A 14887-nucleotide genomic window follows, 5' to 3' on the forward strand; every position below is an offset into this window, starting at 1 on the left:
ACAACTGTGGGGGTGGGCTTGATAACTGGGGATTTGCTGAGGAAGCTCAGGCCCTGCTGTTCCTTGGGAAGATTCTCCAAAATTCAGTATGTTGGCTTTTTGTCTGGTTCCTGGCTGGCAGATGTATGCCTGGCAAGCAGCATTCTGGGAACAGTCTGAGAAAGACTGAAATGGGGCAAAGCCTCACGATTAGACTCAACCTCACTTCTGTCCGGGTCCTCACCTCCATCCCCAGTTGTGGCCTGAGTTGGGAGCTGTTCTGGTCAGTTTCTCCAGAGGCTGAAACTCCAGCTTCTGCTGGGGTGGGGCAGGCATAGGCTCAGGCTGTGTGGGGCAGGGACGCTGCTGCTCTCAGACAGACGTATCAGCTTTACAGCTACTTTCTCTTTCATAATTACCATAAAAATGCATGCATTTCAAAAAGGGATCTCAATTCTATAACAAATTTCTTCTAAACAATGCAAAAAGAATATTAATTGGGCAAAGATTTTATGCCTTTTGAAAGTGTATATGTTACTGAAGATTTCATAAGGTAGGTGGGGGCACAGTTTGTACCACCTGTTAGGTTTATAACCCAAAAACCAGATGAGAACACCCCAGGTGTCCCACTCTCAGAAGATCCAGGGGCCACCACTTCCTGTGGCTTTATGTCCACTCAGCTCCTCTAGCCTTATTCCTGCTGAGGCTCCTTCAAAAGCAACACAAAAATCCCTCTCCTTGAATCGAAAAGAATAACCCCCACTCTCTCCTGAAACCACCTACCTTAATGCTCCAAACACAGATCAATGCCTGTTCCCAAACAAAGACAGCACTGTTTCTTAAAGGAACTTTGATACGTTAAATATTCCTACTTCATTAGACCGTGAGGAGAAATCTGGGTTTACAAAAATAATTATGTTTTTGTGCATTTCTATGTGCTGATTAAAGCATTCCAAATGCACTCTAAGGGGTCCAAGCATTCAGGAAATTTCTGAGGCTCTAAAATGACCTTTATTTACTCATTCCACCTTCCTCCCACCCCCACCAGGCCTCTCATATTCTCACCACTTTTCTCCACCAGCAGACACGGGTATCGAATATCAAAGGCAAAGAATAGTTCAAGAGGAAGTCTGTACTGTCCTTATTTTATAAATTGGGTTTAATAATTCATCTAAAAGAGAATTTTTAGCAACAAGGTTTGCATATGAAAAGGGAACGAGTCTTCCCTAAATAGGCGTCTGTTACTCTTGCTGCAATGCTGAGTGGAGAGAAAAAAGGCCAGTCAGGTCCAAAAGCATCTCTTGGATTCACTAAGGACATCGTGGCAAAAGTGATCTTAGAGCAAGCTTTGCAAGGAAAGGAATTTCAACCACACCCTGAAAGTCTTTCCTTTGTTACTGCAGAAATCCACCTAGAGGTCATTGCGACAAACATGTATATTCCAAAACCATCTGCAGACTGTGGGTATTTGCATTTCTTGGTCATAAACCACCACCTGTCCAGACTCCCACTATTGCCTCTAATACCAAACTAATGGCATCTTGTTAAGTCAGATGGTGGTGGGTTTGAGGGTCCCAAGGTTTCTAAGGGAACACACAAAGCTGTTCAGAATGTCAAGAAACCACTCATTTACACAGCTACGCCGCTCATGCGTGGCTCGCGACTTTAAATATTTGTCACTCCAACTTGCTGATTTGGTGGGGGAGGGGAAGCTGGTAGAAAGAAAAGGGTAGAAAATTAACAGAAACCTCTAATTGCCTAGGTTTGCTGCCTGGGGTATTTCTGCAGTATCTCTGCGGCAGGCAGCACTGTCAGTGTTTTCTGACCTGACAGTGGATGAAGACCCAGCAAAAGAAGCAATTAATACTTCCTTCCATCCCCATTTTATAGACAGCATCTATCTTCCTGCCTTAGAAAAAAATAATGGCTTGAGAATTAACTTTCCTAGTTTCTTTTTCCAAAATGTCCCTTTTTACCTGGGGTTTCCCTGGCCTTCCCTGGTGGCTCAGCTGGTAAAGAATCCTCCCACAATGTGGGAGACCTGGGTTCAATCCCTGGGTTGGGAAGACCCCCTGGAGAAGGTATTGGCTACCCACTCCAGTATTCTGGCCAGGAGAATTCCATGGACTGTATAGTCCATTGGGTCTCATAGAGTCTGACATGACTGAGCGACTTTCACTCACTTCACTTTGCAGAGTCCCATTTAGCCAGAGGAGCATCTGAATCAACTAAATTTCCTGAATATTTCAAAAATCTGCAATCCTATAGTCTTTTCTTGAAACCCAGCACATTCCAATGATATCACCTAGATTTTTTTTTCCTTTAAGGATATAATTTGTTTGTTAATAAGGATTCTCTTGCAGTGACACCCAGACTTGAGAAAGTGGGCATGTTCATTCTACCTGGAGATGTGTGGACTGAGCCCACCTTTCTGGAGGGCATTTGATCCCTTTAAAAGTGTGATGCACTTTGACCCAGCATTTCCATTTGTTCTAAGGGATAGTCCCAGGTTTGTCAATGATGGACACTGCCTTCTGGTGTCCATCATTTATAATAGCAAAAATTGGGGAGCAATCTGAGTGTCAAAAATATGGTTACTGATTAGTCAAGTTATGGCAAAGTCATACAATAAAATACTGTGCAGTCATTAAAAACAATTGTAGAATATCCGATATGGGGTAATGTTCGTGATGTTAAATAAAAAAGAAAACAGAATGTACATTATGATAGCTTTTAAAATTTCTTATTGTAGGTAAATCTTATCATGAAAATAAATATGCTTAGAAAAAAATGACTGAAAACGTTGAAAAATGATGTTCAACATCACATGGTATATAGAGGGCGGAGAAAAGGGAGGATTTTTAATTTCTCCTTTGTGTTCTGCATTTCCCCAATATATTACATCATTTGCATTCAGGAAAATAACAAATCAGAAACAAAGAATCAACTGTTCTATCAAAGTATATGTATTGTTATATTTTAAACTAAAAGATGCTACGAATCAGTTTAAAACGCAGGCGCTCTTCATTGGATCAAGCACCATCTGAGAGACTCCATTTGCCAGGCCAGAGTCAATGACTTTGTTGCTTTAGATGCCCGTTGTGAGCTGTCTCGGGGTTTTAGATAAGCTGAAAAGACGGTGCTTTAAATAGAGGTGAAAAGAATTCCTTAACCAATGCTTTTTCAAACAGGAGTCTGGAGGCTGTCACGTTCAAGAAACTAGGAGGAGTGGGTTAAGATGTAGACAGTGGCTGAGATCGATAGCTGGGCAACTTAACCTCTCTGTGCCTCGCTTCCTCCGGAAATGGGAGGTAATAATACAGTACTTTCCTGGGTTGTTGAGGATGACCTGAGTGAACGGAGTAAAGCACCCAGTAAAGTGCTCAGAACGGTGCCTTAACGGAGAGCAAGTGTCGGCTCTCACTAGACACTGCAGCCTCACCGTCTGCCTGGCAGAGCAGACCTGCATGCTCTGCTCTGCGGTGCTTGGGCGCCAGGCATCAGGACCCAGCGAAAAGCGAACGTGCTTTGACCTCAGCGCGCAGTGCAGACCCTGTCTGAAGCAGACACAATGCGCGCGCGCACGTCTGCCCCGCGCCCCACGTGCACGCCCGCGCGTCCCCGCCCACGTGCAAACACGCTGCTCCGTGGACCCGGCGCGGACCAAGCCCTGCTTGGTGCCTCCTCTTGGGCTTCACAGGCAGATATGAAACATTTCTTGCCCTCTCCGAACACTAGCAGCGGCAGAATGGAAAGGAAAACTGAATGAACGAAATAAAACAGTCCTTTCCACATCCTGCCGCCTCCAACCGCACCTCGCTTCCCGAGCGCTTTTTCAGGGTCACTGCGCAGCTGAAAAGGCCAGAAGAGATGGAGGGGAGCAGGGCGGGCAGTGAGGGAGGAATGGGTTAACCAAGGCGAATGGGGGACCAAAGTCCCCTCCCTGTATTGCCCCCTCGCCATCCCCGCCCCTCTAGGATGACCGGCGCATGAGCTCGGTCCGGGTTCCTGCGGGGTCAAAGCGCAGAGCCACCTGTCCCGCCGCTTAGCCAAGGCGCTGGGCTTGTGCCTGGGGAGCTGGGGGCGAGACCGTGCTGGCGACCTTCTGGAGCAGCTGCCAGGGCGTTTGCTTCCCGCTGGTCCGCAGACACACCCTTGGGGGACCGATGGCAACCGATACAATTCCTGCCCTCTTCTGGATCTTCCAGTCAGCCGTAGGCACCATATCCTTGGTCCATCTCATCCAGTAATTCAAAACGGCCTTTTAAAAAGAAAACTGAATTCACCATTGAGAACGCTTATATGAAAAATCGAACATCGTTTTTATTTTTATGATGAAAACATCAGGCACAAAAATCTTATGCAGGCTCAAGATTGTTTTCTTTCAGCAACCCAGAGTTGTTAAAAAAAAAAAAATACAATGAAGCCAGTCTTAAAAGTTTTCTCTTAGACATTGTAGGGAACGTGTGTTAAAATCCTGAAAGCTAAAGTTCCGTTGGACTCTTGTTATTATCAGGTAAATCTGAATATTCCACATTGAATATTGAACAAACTTTGAAAAAAAAAAAGACAAAAGTAAAATAATCAGATAAGAATGCCAGAAGCCCACGAAGTATTCTGTAGCTCTTGGTCCCATGTTTGAAATCAATATTTTAGCCTTTTACTTCTTCCTGGTGCTTTTTTGTTTTGTTTTTGGTGTGTTTTTAAATCCATGCATTAGAGTCTTACAGATAATGCGGTCTCTCTTTAGAGCTGATTTGACCCCACTCCCCTTTTGGCAAAACTTCTCTGTTTGCATTTCTCTTGTGCTCCAAACAGGTCTGTATATTAACAACATGCCTCAGTTTTGGCGCAGCAGCCTCATTAATTATGTCAGCAGAGAGCTGGCATTAGGACTTCTCAGCGCCTGATAATTCCGCTTCCTTCCTACTGGCATTTTTGCCTCCAAACCACCAACCTACTATCAGCAACCCTCATTTTTCCTGTCTTCTCAGTACCCCTTCCCAGTTGCATGCTCCAATCTGCCCACTTCCCAAGTCAGTGAAGAACAGAACTTGAGGTCCCAGAAGAATGACACAGCAGAACTCTATGAGTATTATCATTATTATTATCATCTGGCCTGAAAGAAATTTTCTGGGCCTACAACCCAGGAGATCAAACTAGTCAATCCTAAAGGAAATCGATCCTGAATATTCATTAGAAGGACTGATGCTGAAACTGAGGCTCCAATACTTTGGCCACCTGATGTGAAGAGCTGACTCATTAGAAAAGACCCTGATTCTGGGAAAGACTGAAGGCAGGAGGAGAAGGGGATGACAAAGGATGAGATGTTTGGATAGCATCACGACTCAATGGACGTGAGTTTGAGCAAGCTCTGGGAGATGGTGAAAGACAGGGAAGCCTGGCATGCTGCAGTCCATGGGGTCCCAAAGAGTCGGACAGGACTGAGTGACTGAACAAACAAACAAACAACCCAGATCCTTCTGGCCCTCTTTCATAAACTTTAGATAATGATGTTGATAACAATGGTTACTGTTTATTGAGTGTTTACTGTGCTTTCAAAAAAAAAAAAAAAGTGGATTATCTCATTTAATCCCTAAAACAAGCCTAGAGGCAGCTATCATTATCAGTACAATTTCAGAGAAGAGAAAAACTAAGGCTCAGTGAATTAGGGGTTCCTTGATGGCTCAGCAGGTAAAGAATCTGCCTGCAAATGCAGGAGATGCTGGAGACATGGGTTCGATCTCTGGGCTGGGAAGATAACCCTGGAGTAGGAAATGGCAACCCACTCCAGTATTCTTGCCTGGGAAATTCCACGGACAGAGGAGCCTGGTGGGCTACAGTCCGTGGGGTCACAGAGAGTTGGACACGATTGAGTGACTGTGTTTGTGTAGACCTAGGGGTTAGACTAGTGCACACAGCATGACACGAGGCAGCCCCATATGACACCGTTTGCAAAAGTGGCTGCAGGCTCAGAGGTGTGACATTTAGAAACCACTTCAGAAAGTCAAATAGAATAATGTGGCTGAACAAAAAGGACAGTTTTCTCTGAGAGTGTTGAGTCCACTCATGTGCATGCATGCATGTGTGCTAAGTTGCCTCAGTCATGTCCAGCTCTTTGCGACCCTTGGACTGTAGCCCACCAGGCTCCTCTGTCCATGGGATTCTCCAGGCAAGAACACTGGAATGGATTGCCGTGCCCCCTTCCAACCCAGGGGTCAAACTGCTGCATTGACAGGCGAGTTCTTTACCACTAGTGCTACCTGGTAAGCCCTAATTCCACTCACACAGCCCATCAAATACTATTATCAAACAGAAAACTGAAAGCCCTGATTTTGTTTTTATTTTTGGTTATCCAAAACTTGCAGTAAAAGTGCAAGATTCTGGCCTATAATTTCCCCTTGAGGCCTAACATGCCTTGCCTAGTGACTAGGAAAATAGGGTATAAGCAGTTGTTTTCACAGATACTACTCCTAATTTTAGTATTACACCATCCTTCAGGAGGCCACAGCCTCTCCCCAACCACGTCTGGCATCTGAGTGAGCAACCCAGGGAAAGTCCTTTAAAGAGTTGAGGGCTCGCTCGCCCGCCATATTGAAACGGATCAGTGGTCATGGCAGGAGTTCTTTGACTAACCTGAGGGCTCAGCCATTATTCAAAAACATTTATAACATATCAGCTTTATACCAGGCACTGAGCCGAGGCACTGCAGATCCATAGACGTGGTCTCCATTCTAATTTTACTTAAAATTAAGGTTTTAAATAAATCAGAACAGCTGACTCATGGAGCAGACAAAAACCAGGCTGGAGGGACATTTCCTTTCATGTTGGAGAAGGGTGACAGCAGGAAGGATGCAAATGCATTCCCAAGAGAGAAGAGCAGGCTGTGAGGATCAGATCTGTCATCAGTTACCAAAGATGAAGAGACCTTCTCAGAAACAGAGAGGCCAGGAGCCTTGTCCATACCACAGGGCGAGACTAATGGCTTGTAAATTATAAAACTTGATGTGCTTTATATGAAAAATCCAAACTCTCTAGAGCATAAAATGTGGCAGTGCCCTTTTCCTTCGCCCCCCCCCCCCACCCCCTCCACGCACACACACCTACAGTCTTACTCTCTAGGGGTAGATAGTACTGTGAACAGTTTAGTGTTGAATCAAAGAGAACTAGTGCTTCTTTCCTAAATGTGACACAAAAAGAAAATATACCAAGGAACTTAGCCCAAAGTATTAATAAAATGAGGCCGCACAACTTATGCTAACTGGGCTACAAGATCCTTCCTGTGGAGTAAATTATTTGGGCTTTATCCTTTCTGCTTGGAAAGAAAAGCCTAAATATTTGCTTGTCATATGGAATTCAGGACTCAGTGGCAGTCACTGCGTAAACTGTCATTCCATCCTCTGGGTAAGGCATCACCAGGTTTTGGTTAGAGGCCAGATGTGTTCACCTGGTTGCTGTCACAGTCAAGGCTTAACCAACCTACATGTCTTTATATGAAATTAACTTATCGAACTAGTAACGTGCAGAACCTTAGAGAATGGAACAGGAACATGTTAAGGCTAGAAGAAGAAACTTGGGCTGGTGAAGCAATGCCCAGGGTAAGACATTGTAATAAGGACTCTGGGTAGGTGGGATTCTGGGAGGAATTTGAAAAGGAAAGAAGGGGACATGGCTCAAGAGGTGGGTGAGGCTCAGGGCAGAAACTTCACTCACTTTGCACTTTTGCCTTGGTGCAGACATAGTATATAGTAGTCATTACAGTAGCAAGTTAGATTGGGATTTTGTTGTTGTTCAGTCTGGGATTTTGTTGTTGTTCAGTCGCTCAGTTATGTCCAACTCTTTGTGATCTGATAGACTGCAGCATGCCAGGCTTCTCTGTCCTTCACCATCTCCTGGAGCTTGCTCAAACTCATGTCCATTGAGTCGTGATGCCATCCAACCATCTCATCTTCCGTGGTCCCCTTCTCCTCCCACCTTCAATCTTTCCCAGCATCAGGGTCTTTTCTAATGAGTTGGCTCTTCGCATCAGGTGCCAAAGTATTGGAGCTTCAGCTTCAGCATCAGTCCTTCCAATGAATATTCAGGATTGATTTCCTTTAGGATTGACTGGTTTGATATCCTTGCAGTCCAAGGGACTCTCAAGAGTCTTTTCCAGCACCACAGTTGGCAAGCATCAATTCTTCAGCGCTCAGCCTTCCTCATAGTCCAACTTTCATATCCATACATGACTACTGGAAAAACCATAGCTTTGATTACACAGACTTTTTTAGGCAAAGTAATGTCTCTGCTTTTTAATATGCTGTCTAGGTTTGTCATAGCTTTTTTTTCCAAGATTGGGATTAGTTTTAATTAATTTATATCCACACAGATTTATCATAGTCTCTGCCTCTACACATCCTGCTCCAGAACCTTGACCTTGAAGGGATCAGAACAGGTTTTGAAGGCTGAATAAGGAGGCATGGCCACAGTTCCAGAAGCCCCACACCATCCATTCTCCCCTGCATGGTCATCACAGAAGACACTGCATGTCCCAGCCTCCCTTGCTCAGTGTAGCCCTGTGACAAGATTTTGCTCCAGGGTGATGAGTGAGAGTGATATATGCATTCTCTCTGTAGTGCCCTGTGGTATAGGCTGCCTCCCTCAGAGGCAACCTGGCCTCTTCTGCAATCATTATACAATACAGGAAGGTAGATACCCAGGTGGAACTGACACGCAAGGATTTTATTAGGGGAAATGTCATATGAGGCTGGGAGACATATCTGGAAATCTTCAAGCCAGGCCAGCATCAGAGGTGTCCCAGATCTCCTAGGAGCCTGTATTATAGTCCCTGTTCTCCCTGGTCATTGACTCAGGCAGCCCACAGAAAGCACAACCCTGACACAAACACAGCAATGGGCTTCAAGTATAGCAGTCAGCCCAGGTCACAGCACCCCTCAAGTTGGAGGCAAGTCTGCTATATGCATGCTCGGACCATCACTGAGGCCAGCCAGGAAGGAGGCGTCAGGATGCTCCAGGGAGCAGTTGACCACCATGGGGAACAGCCACAGTCCTGCTGGCCCCATCTGGGAAACTAGGGAACACCCCTCTTTTCCACCTGAGGGACATGGAAGGTCGGAAGTATACTCCCGTCATCTCAAAGCTGCTGAGATGCTGGCCTTCACTGCAGCAGCTAAATGCTTACGGTAACTAGCCCAGGTTCCAGCCCCTGAAGTTGCTAACAAACTGAACATATAATTGATCGGAGTTTTGCTTCCTCTCTCTCCACACTCCTCTCCCACCTCCCCACTCCTCACCTGCTGGAGAATGGAGAAGTATGAAATGCCCCCAAAGTGAGAAACACAGAGTAGAGGATTCTGAAGAACAAACAGGTAGAACTATCTACCCCTCCCCCAACCCAAGGGCATACTGCCAAGGCCCTGATTATAACCACCTCTCTTCTTTACAACTCTGTGTGAAAACATATGATCAAGGTGGGGAAAGTCTAGAAGGAAATATCATAGCAATAACTGGCTCTACTGAAGTGGTAGAATCATAGATATTTTTTATTAATTCCTCTTGACAATTTTCCATAATGAAATGTGCCTTTTTACCTCTTTAAATGTTTATATTAAAAAACAATTTTTCTGCTTTTCTCTATGCTTAAACACTTCCATAATAAAAATTATGTTTTAAATTTCAAAACAATTGTTCCCCTTACCCTTTCTACCTTTTTTTACTCAATATCCTCCACTTCCTTGTCTTTCCTTCCTTCTCCCTGCCATCTGAAAAAACCCCAAAAGTACCATCAGCTCTAAATCTGTGGTGGTTCATTAGGACATGTGATCTTAGGCAGATGGCAAGCCTTCGTTCCTCCTGGCTGAGCAGTTCACTGAGTCTAAGGGGAGATGGTGGTGGGGTCTCTCTTGAGGGGAAGCTGGCAGATGAAATCAGGTCTGAGTTTGTGTTCAGTCCTCTGAAAAAAATGTCACTACCTACGGCCAAACCAACTAGTTAGTTATCAACTCTAGCTCCTCTGCCCCCTGGCAACAACAGCCGGACCACATTTCCCAGATTGCCTTGAGTCTGCCACGTCCACGTGATAATTGCGGTCCACTGGATCTGAGTTACTCACTCAGTTGTGTCCGACTCTTTTCAATCCCATGGACTTGCCAGGGTCCTGGTAGCCCTCCAGGCTCCTCTGTCCATGGAATTCTCCAAGCAGGAATACTGGTGTGGGTTGCTGTTCCCTTCTCCAGGGGATCTCCTGTATCACAGGTGGATTCTTTACTGTCTGAATGTGCCATTTCCAGAACTCAGGATGGAAGGAACCTGATCCCTAATCACCTCTTGGATGGGAGTTGCCCATCCAGAAGAAACACCCATGCTGGACTTGATTTGGCAGAGAAATAATTGTGTTAAACCACAGAAAGGTGTGCTTTTTTTTTTACAGCAGCAAGCTTACTGCAATGAGTATATTTTTCATCTCTCTTGCTAAAGTGGCCTGGTCACCATGTTCTAAATCCAGTTAGTCAGAGGTGAATTTGATTGTAGAGAGCAGTGGATGGAGCTCCCTCTTTTAAGACTTGCAACCTGGCCTCTTTTACAATCATTATACAGTAGGGAGATATTGCCCTTGATGTTCCCTATGAAATCTTATAACGTCCTCCAAATTTATTGTAGTTTTCTTCAGTGGAAGCAGCTCTAGATGGGGAGCCTGGATTATCTATTCCTAATTATTAGCAGGATGATGTAACCCCTGCAAGCCTCAGAGAGTATCCAGTTCATTTTAGAGATAGGCAGTCACAACAATGCTAATAACTAGCTGTGGCTGAGTGGAGGCCAAGCACCTTGAACAGATTAACTCAGGGAGGTGGGTGATAATATCAGCATTTTGAACATTGGAGAAACTGAGGCTTCTTCCCAGGTGTCACTAATGGTAAGGAACCCTCCTGCCAATGCAGGAGATGCCTGAGTCAAGGGTTCCATCCCTGGATTGGGAAGATCACCTGGAGGAGGGCGTCTCAATCCACTCCAGTATTTTGCCTGGAGAATCCCTGGACAGAGGAGCCTGGTAGGTTACAGTCCATGGGATTGCAAAGAGTCAGACACAACTGAAACGACTTAGCAGGCACGGACAAGGCACAGAGAAATAAACACACTACCCGAGGCCACAGCTAGAAAATACCATATTCAAACATAGGCAATCTAACTCCGGGGCCAGAAACAGAATTCTCAGGGTTCTAAAATGCTGAGATATGCCCCAGAAGGCAGTCTGTCTGCGGTTGTGACGCTCTTGGTGCTGGCCTTGTGATGTGCCTGGACTTGGTGGTTTCTGTATCCCCCAGCTGTGTTCCCACCCTGCTCTGGACAACCTTCTCCCGCTGACAGCTCCTGCTCTGGAAATGTACAGCCTTGCAAGGGATGACAAGATCTCCCCTCTTCCTTGATCTCCTTAATCTGATTAGACACAAATTGTAATAGGCCTTGATTCAGAGAACTTCCTTTTGCCAAATTAAATCTCTGGAGATCTCACACACAGACCTTGATTTATGAACACCAGACTCCTTCAGTCCTCTGTGATTTTCTTTATTGAAACCATGCAAGGCCAGCTCTTAAGCGAAAGAGAGCTGGTGATCAAATCTTGGTTTCCGATGAATTCAGGGAACATCGGAGGTTATGTGATTCAAATGCAGAGTAAATCACCCTGACTTTACTCACCAGAAGAGCAAGTAGAAAATGACAACCAGGCAAACCCGGGGCTTTAATTAGACTGATTACTGAAATACTAATACAATTCTGTTATGACTATCTTCAGTAATTCAGCATTTCTCTTACAAATTGACTCATCTACTCTGAATTTCTCCAACTGTAGTATATGGTGCACCTTCCTGGACCATTATGAGGATAAAAAAAAAACCTATTTAATATAAGTTATTAAGGACTCACTCTGTTCCAAACATTATGCCAACAAATACCACCTACTTATCATTTCATCCCCAATTTAGACATAAGGAAAGTGGCACTCAGAGAGGTTAAGTTACCTGCCCAAAGTGTGGTAGGCAGAATAATGACCCCCCCATAAAAAAAGAAAACTGAGTATGTTCTAATCCCCAGAACCTTTGACAGTGTTACTCTGCAAAGCTCAGGGACGTGCAGGTGTAATTAAGGTAAGAACTTTAAGACGGAAAGATTATCTTGGATTATCTAAAAGTAGACCCAGAATAATCACAAGAGACCTTAGAAGGGAAAGAGGTAGGCAGTGGAATCAGAAGAGGAGATGTGACAAGGGAAGCAGAGGGCAGAATGTGGGGCTGAAAGTCAAGGAATACATGAGCATCCTAAAGAAGATGGAAAGGCAAGCACATGGATTCTTCCCAAGAGCCTCCAGGAGGAACATAGCCCTGTCAACCCGGTTTAGACTTACAACCTCCAGAACTATAAGATTTGTGTTGCTTTAAGTCTCTAAGTTTGTGGTGATTTATTATAGCAGCCTTCAGCAGCTGTGGGAAACTGCTGCATGTTATATAGATGCTGAGTGGCAGAGGCAGGATTTGAATCCTGCTCCCTGTGGCTGCACAGACCATGCTCTTTATGTATAGGTTCAGTGGTCTTGAAATTTAAGTAGATGACCTTTAAAATACGGTTTTCATATTACAGCAAATATGATATTAAGAAACAAAATGTAAAACCCAAAAGATTTTTTAAAGATAAAATGTGAGATATCAAAAAAAAAAAAACAACCCACCACTACTGAAAGAATCTGTTTATCTTTTCTGGGAATTAGGACTCATAGCTCTGATGAAATCTGCAACACATAAAGTTAATTTTTAATTAAAGACACAAACCAATATTCAAACTAAAGTACAAGAACTCTTTGTTTGTTCTCTTTTGATACTCTACCACATTGCTATTCTTGAGTTCTAAAACTTATCCTGTATTCTTGAAATCAATATTGTTGCTTCTCTGCTTGTTAAAAAAAATGATAGAGCAAAAGAACAGAATAAAGGGCACAACAGAACCAGGTTGTCTTTCTGTGGTAAGCTGGTATACTAATGAACGTACTATTACAAGGGCATAGGAAAAGGATGGATTGTTTGGTTGATGATGTTAAGGAAACTGGAGTTTTAAAAAAATAATAACTTATGGGCAATAAAGTAAACCTGGAGCCCTATCTCATACCCTGATTGATTTAAGTTTCAAATCTGAAAGGAAAAATAGTAAAGCCAATAGAGAAAAATACACAAGAATATCTCTGTAGCCAAGAGTTGGGCAACCATAAGACTTCCCCCTCCAACTCAATAGATTTAATTATATTAAGTGAAAAGATTTCTGTTCAATAGATAGATATGATAAACAGGTCTCATCTGGGAAAAGACATATGTAACGATTTAAAAAGTTAAAAAAATAATTGTATGCTCTTTAAAGAATTCCTGAAAATTAACAGGAAAAAGACAGGAAACCCAGAAAAGAACAGGCAAAGAATATGCAGAGTGAATTCACAGACCAGATTCTCAAACTCATTAATAATCAGAGGAATAAATTAAAACATGGACAAAATATATTACACTCACCAGAAGAGAAGAAAAATAGAAAGGTAATTAACAATAAGAGTTGATGAGGTTTTGAGGAAATGGGCACATTTATACACTGCTGGTAGGAGGTAAAGCAGGACAGTCATTCAGGAAGCCTGTCTAGTACATGCTCTAGGATCAGGGACCCTTCTACTGGATCTGTATTCAGTCTGCCAGGGGGCACATATAAGGTGGTCATGTCTGTGTTGACTGAGTAGCAGTGAGCGGGAGGCAATCCAGGGGCCCATTCTCAGGGGAATGAGTAAAGTGATTGGGACACACACCGTGGCATAATCTGCAGCAGCTAGCAACACACCAGCTGTACAACATGTGCATGTCTTAAAACACAGTATTGAGTGGGAAGAAAGAAGGAAACAGCAAGTTCCATTACCCAATACTATATATACCAATTAAAACACAAAATGACACTATATATTCTACAAGGAAACATCCTACCAGAGGGCTTTTATCAAACACATTGAAGTGGATGCCTGTGGGAAGAAGGGAATAGATCATGGATAAAAAGGAAAATACATCAATTGAACAAGAGTGACAACTCCTATGGAGCAATGATGCCAATATGCTATAACCTGAGATCTCTCAACACCTAAAATAATAGAAATAATAGGCTTTCTTTGGGGAGGAGGGACATTTTTCTGCAATAAGTCACGCCAAACTACAGTAGTTGATCCCAGGGGGGAGCCACTTTTCCCTGTCATGTTGGTTAGAAAATGTGAAGTGTTGACAGGTACCTAATATTTCTGAATCTCTAAAACATTCTTGGAGTTAAGAAGAATGGAAACAGGGTAACTCATGTCTGGAAAAGCCCTCTTAAAGTCAACTCACTTAAAATGAGAACCAAACTGTCATTTCAAGTAGTGAGAAAAATTAGAATGTCATCTTTTTAAGCTTGAAAAGTAAAACTAAAATTTAATAAGATATGTTTTGTCTCGTGTTTTATAAAATCATATTTTCAATGCAACCCTGATCTGCTACATTACTAGTATTTAGGGCCAGCCTAAATACTTCAATAAGTATTTGAGGAATGAATGAATGAACAAATGATGATCAACTCAGAAAGAACAAAGAATGAGTTGTTACTTTCCCCTCAGAGCGTTCTGCAATTTTTTCAGTTTTTTATTTTAAGTATAATTGATTTATAATATTGTGTTAGTTTCAGGTATACAGCTAAGAGATTCCATTATATATACTTTTTCAAATTATTTTCTATTATAGGTATTATAAGATATTGAATATAGTTCCCTGTGCTATACAATAAATCTTTGCTGCTTATCTATTTTATGTGTAGTCCTTTGTTAATCCCCAACTCCTAATTTATCCCTCTCTCCTCTCCTTCC

Source organism: Bos indicus, chromosome 22 (assembly GCF_029378745.1).
Source record: "Bos indicus isolate NIAB-ARS_2022 breed Sahiwal x Tharparkar chromosome 22, NIAB-ARS_B.indTharparkar_mat_pri_1.0, whole genome shotgun sequence".
Classification (NCBI taxonomy): Eukaryota; Metazoa; Chordata; class Mammalia; order Artiodactyla; family Bovidae; genus Bos; species Bos indicus.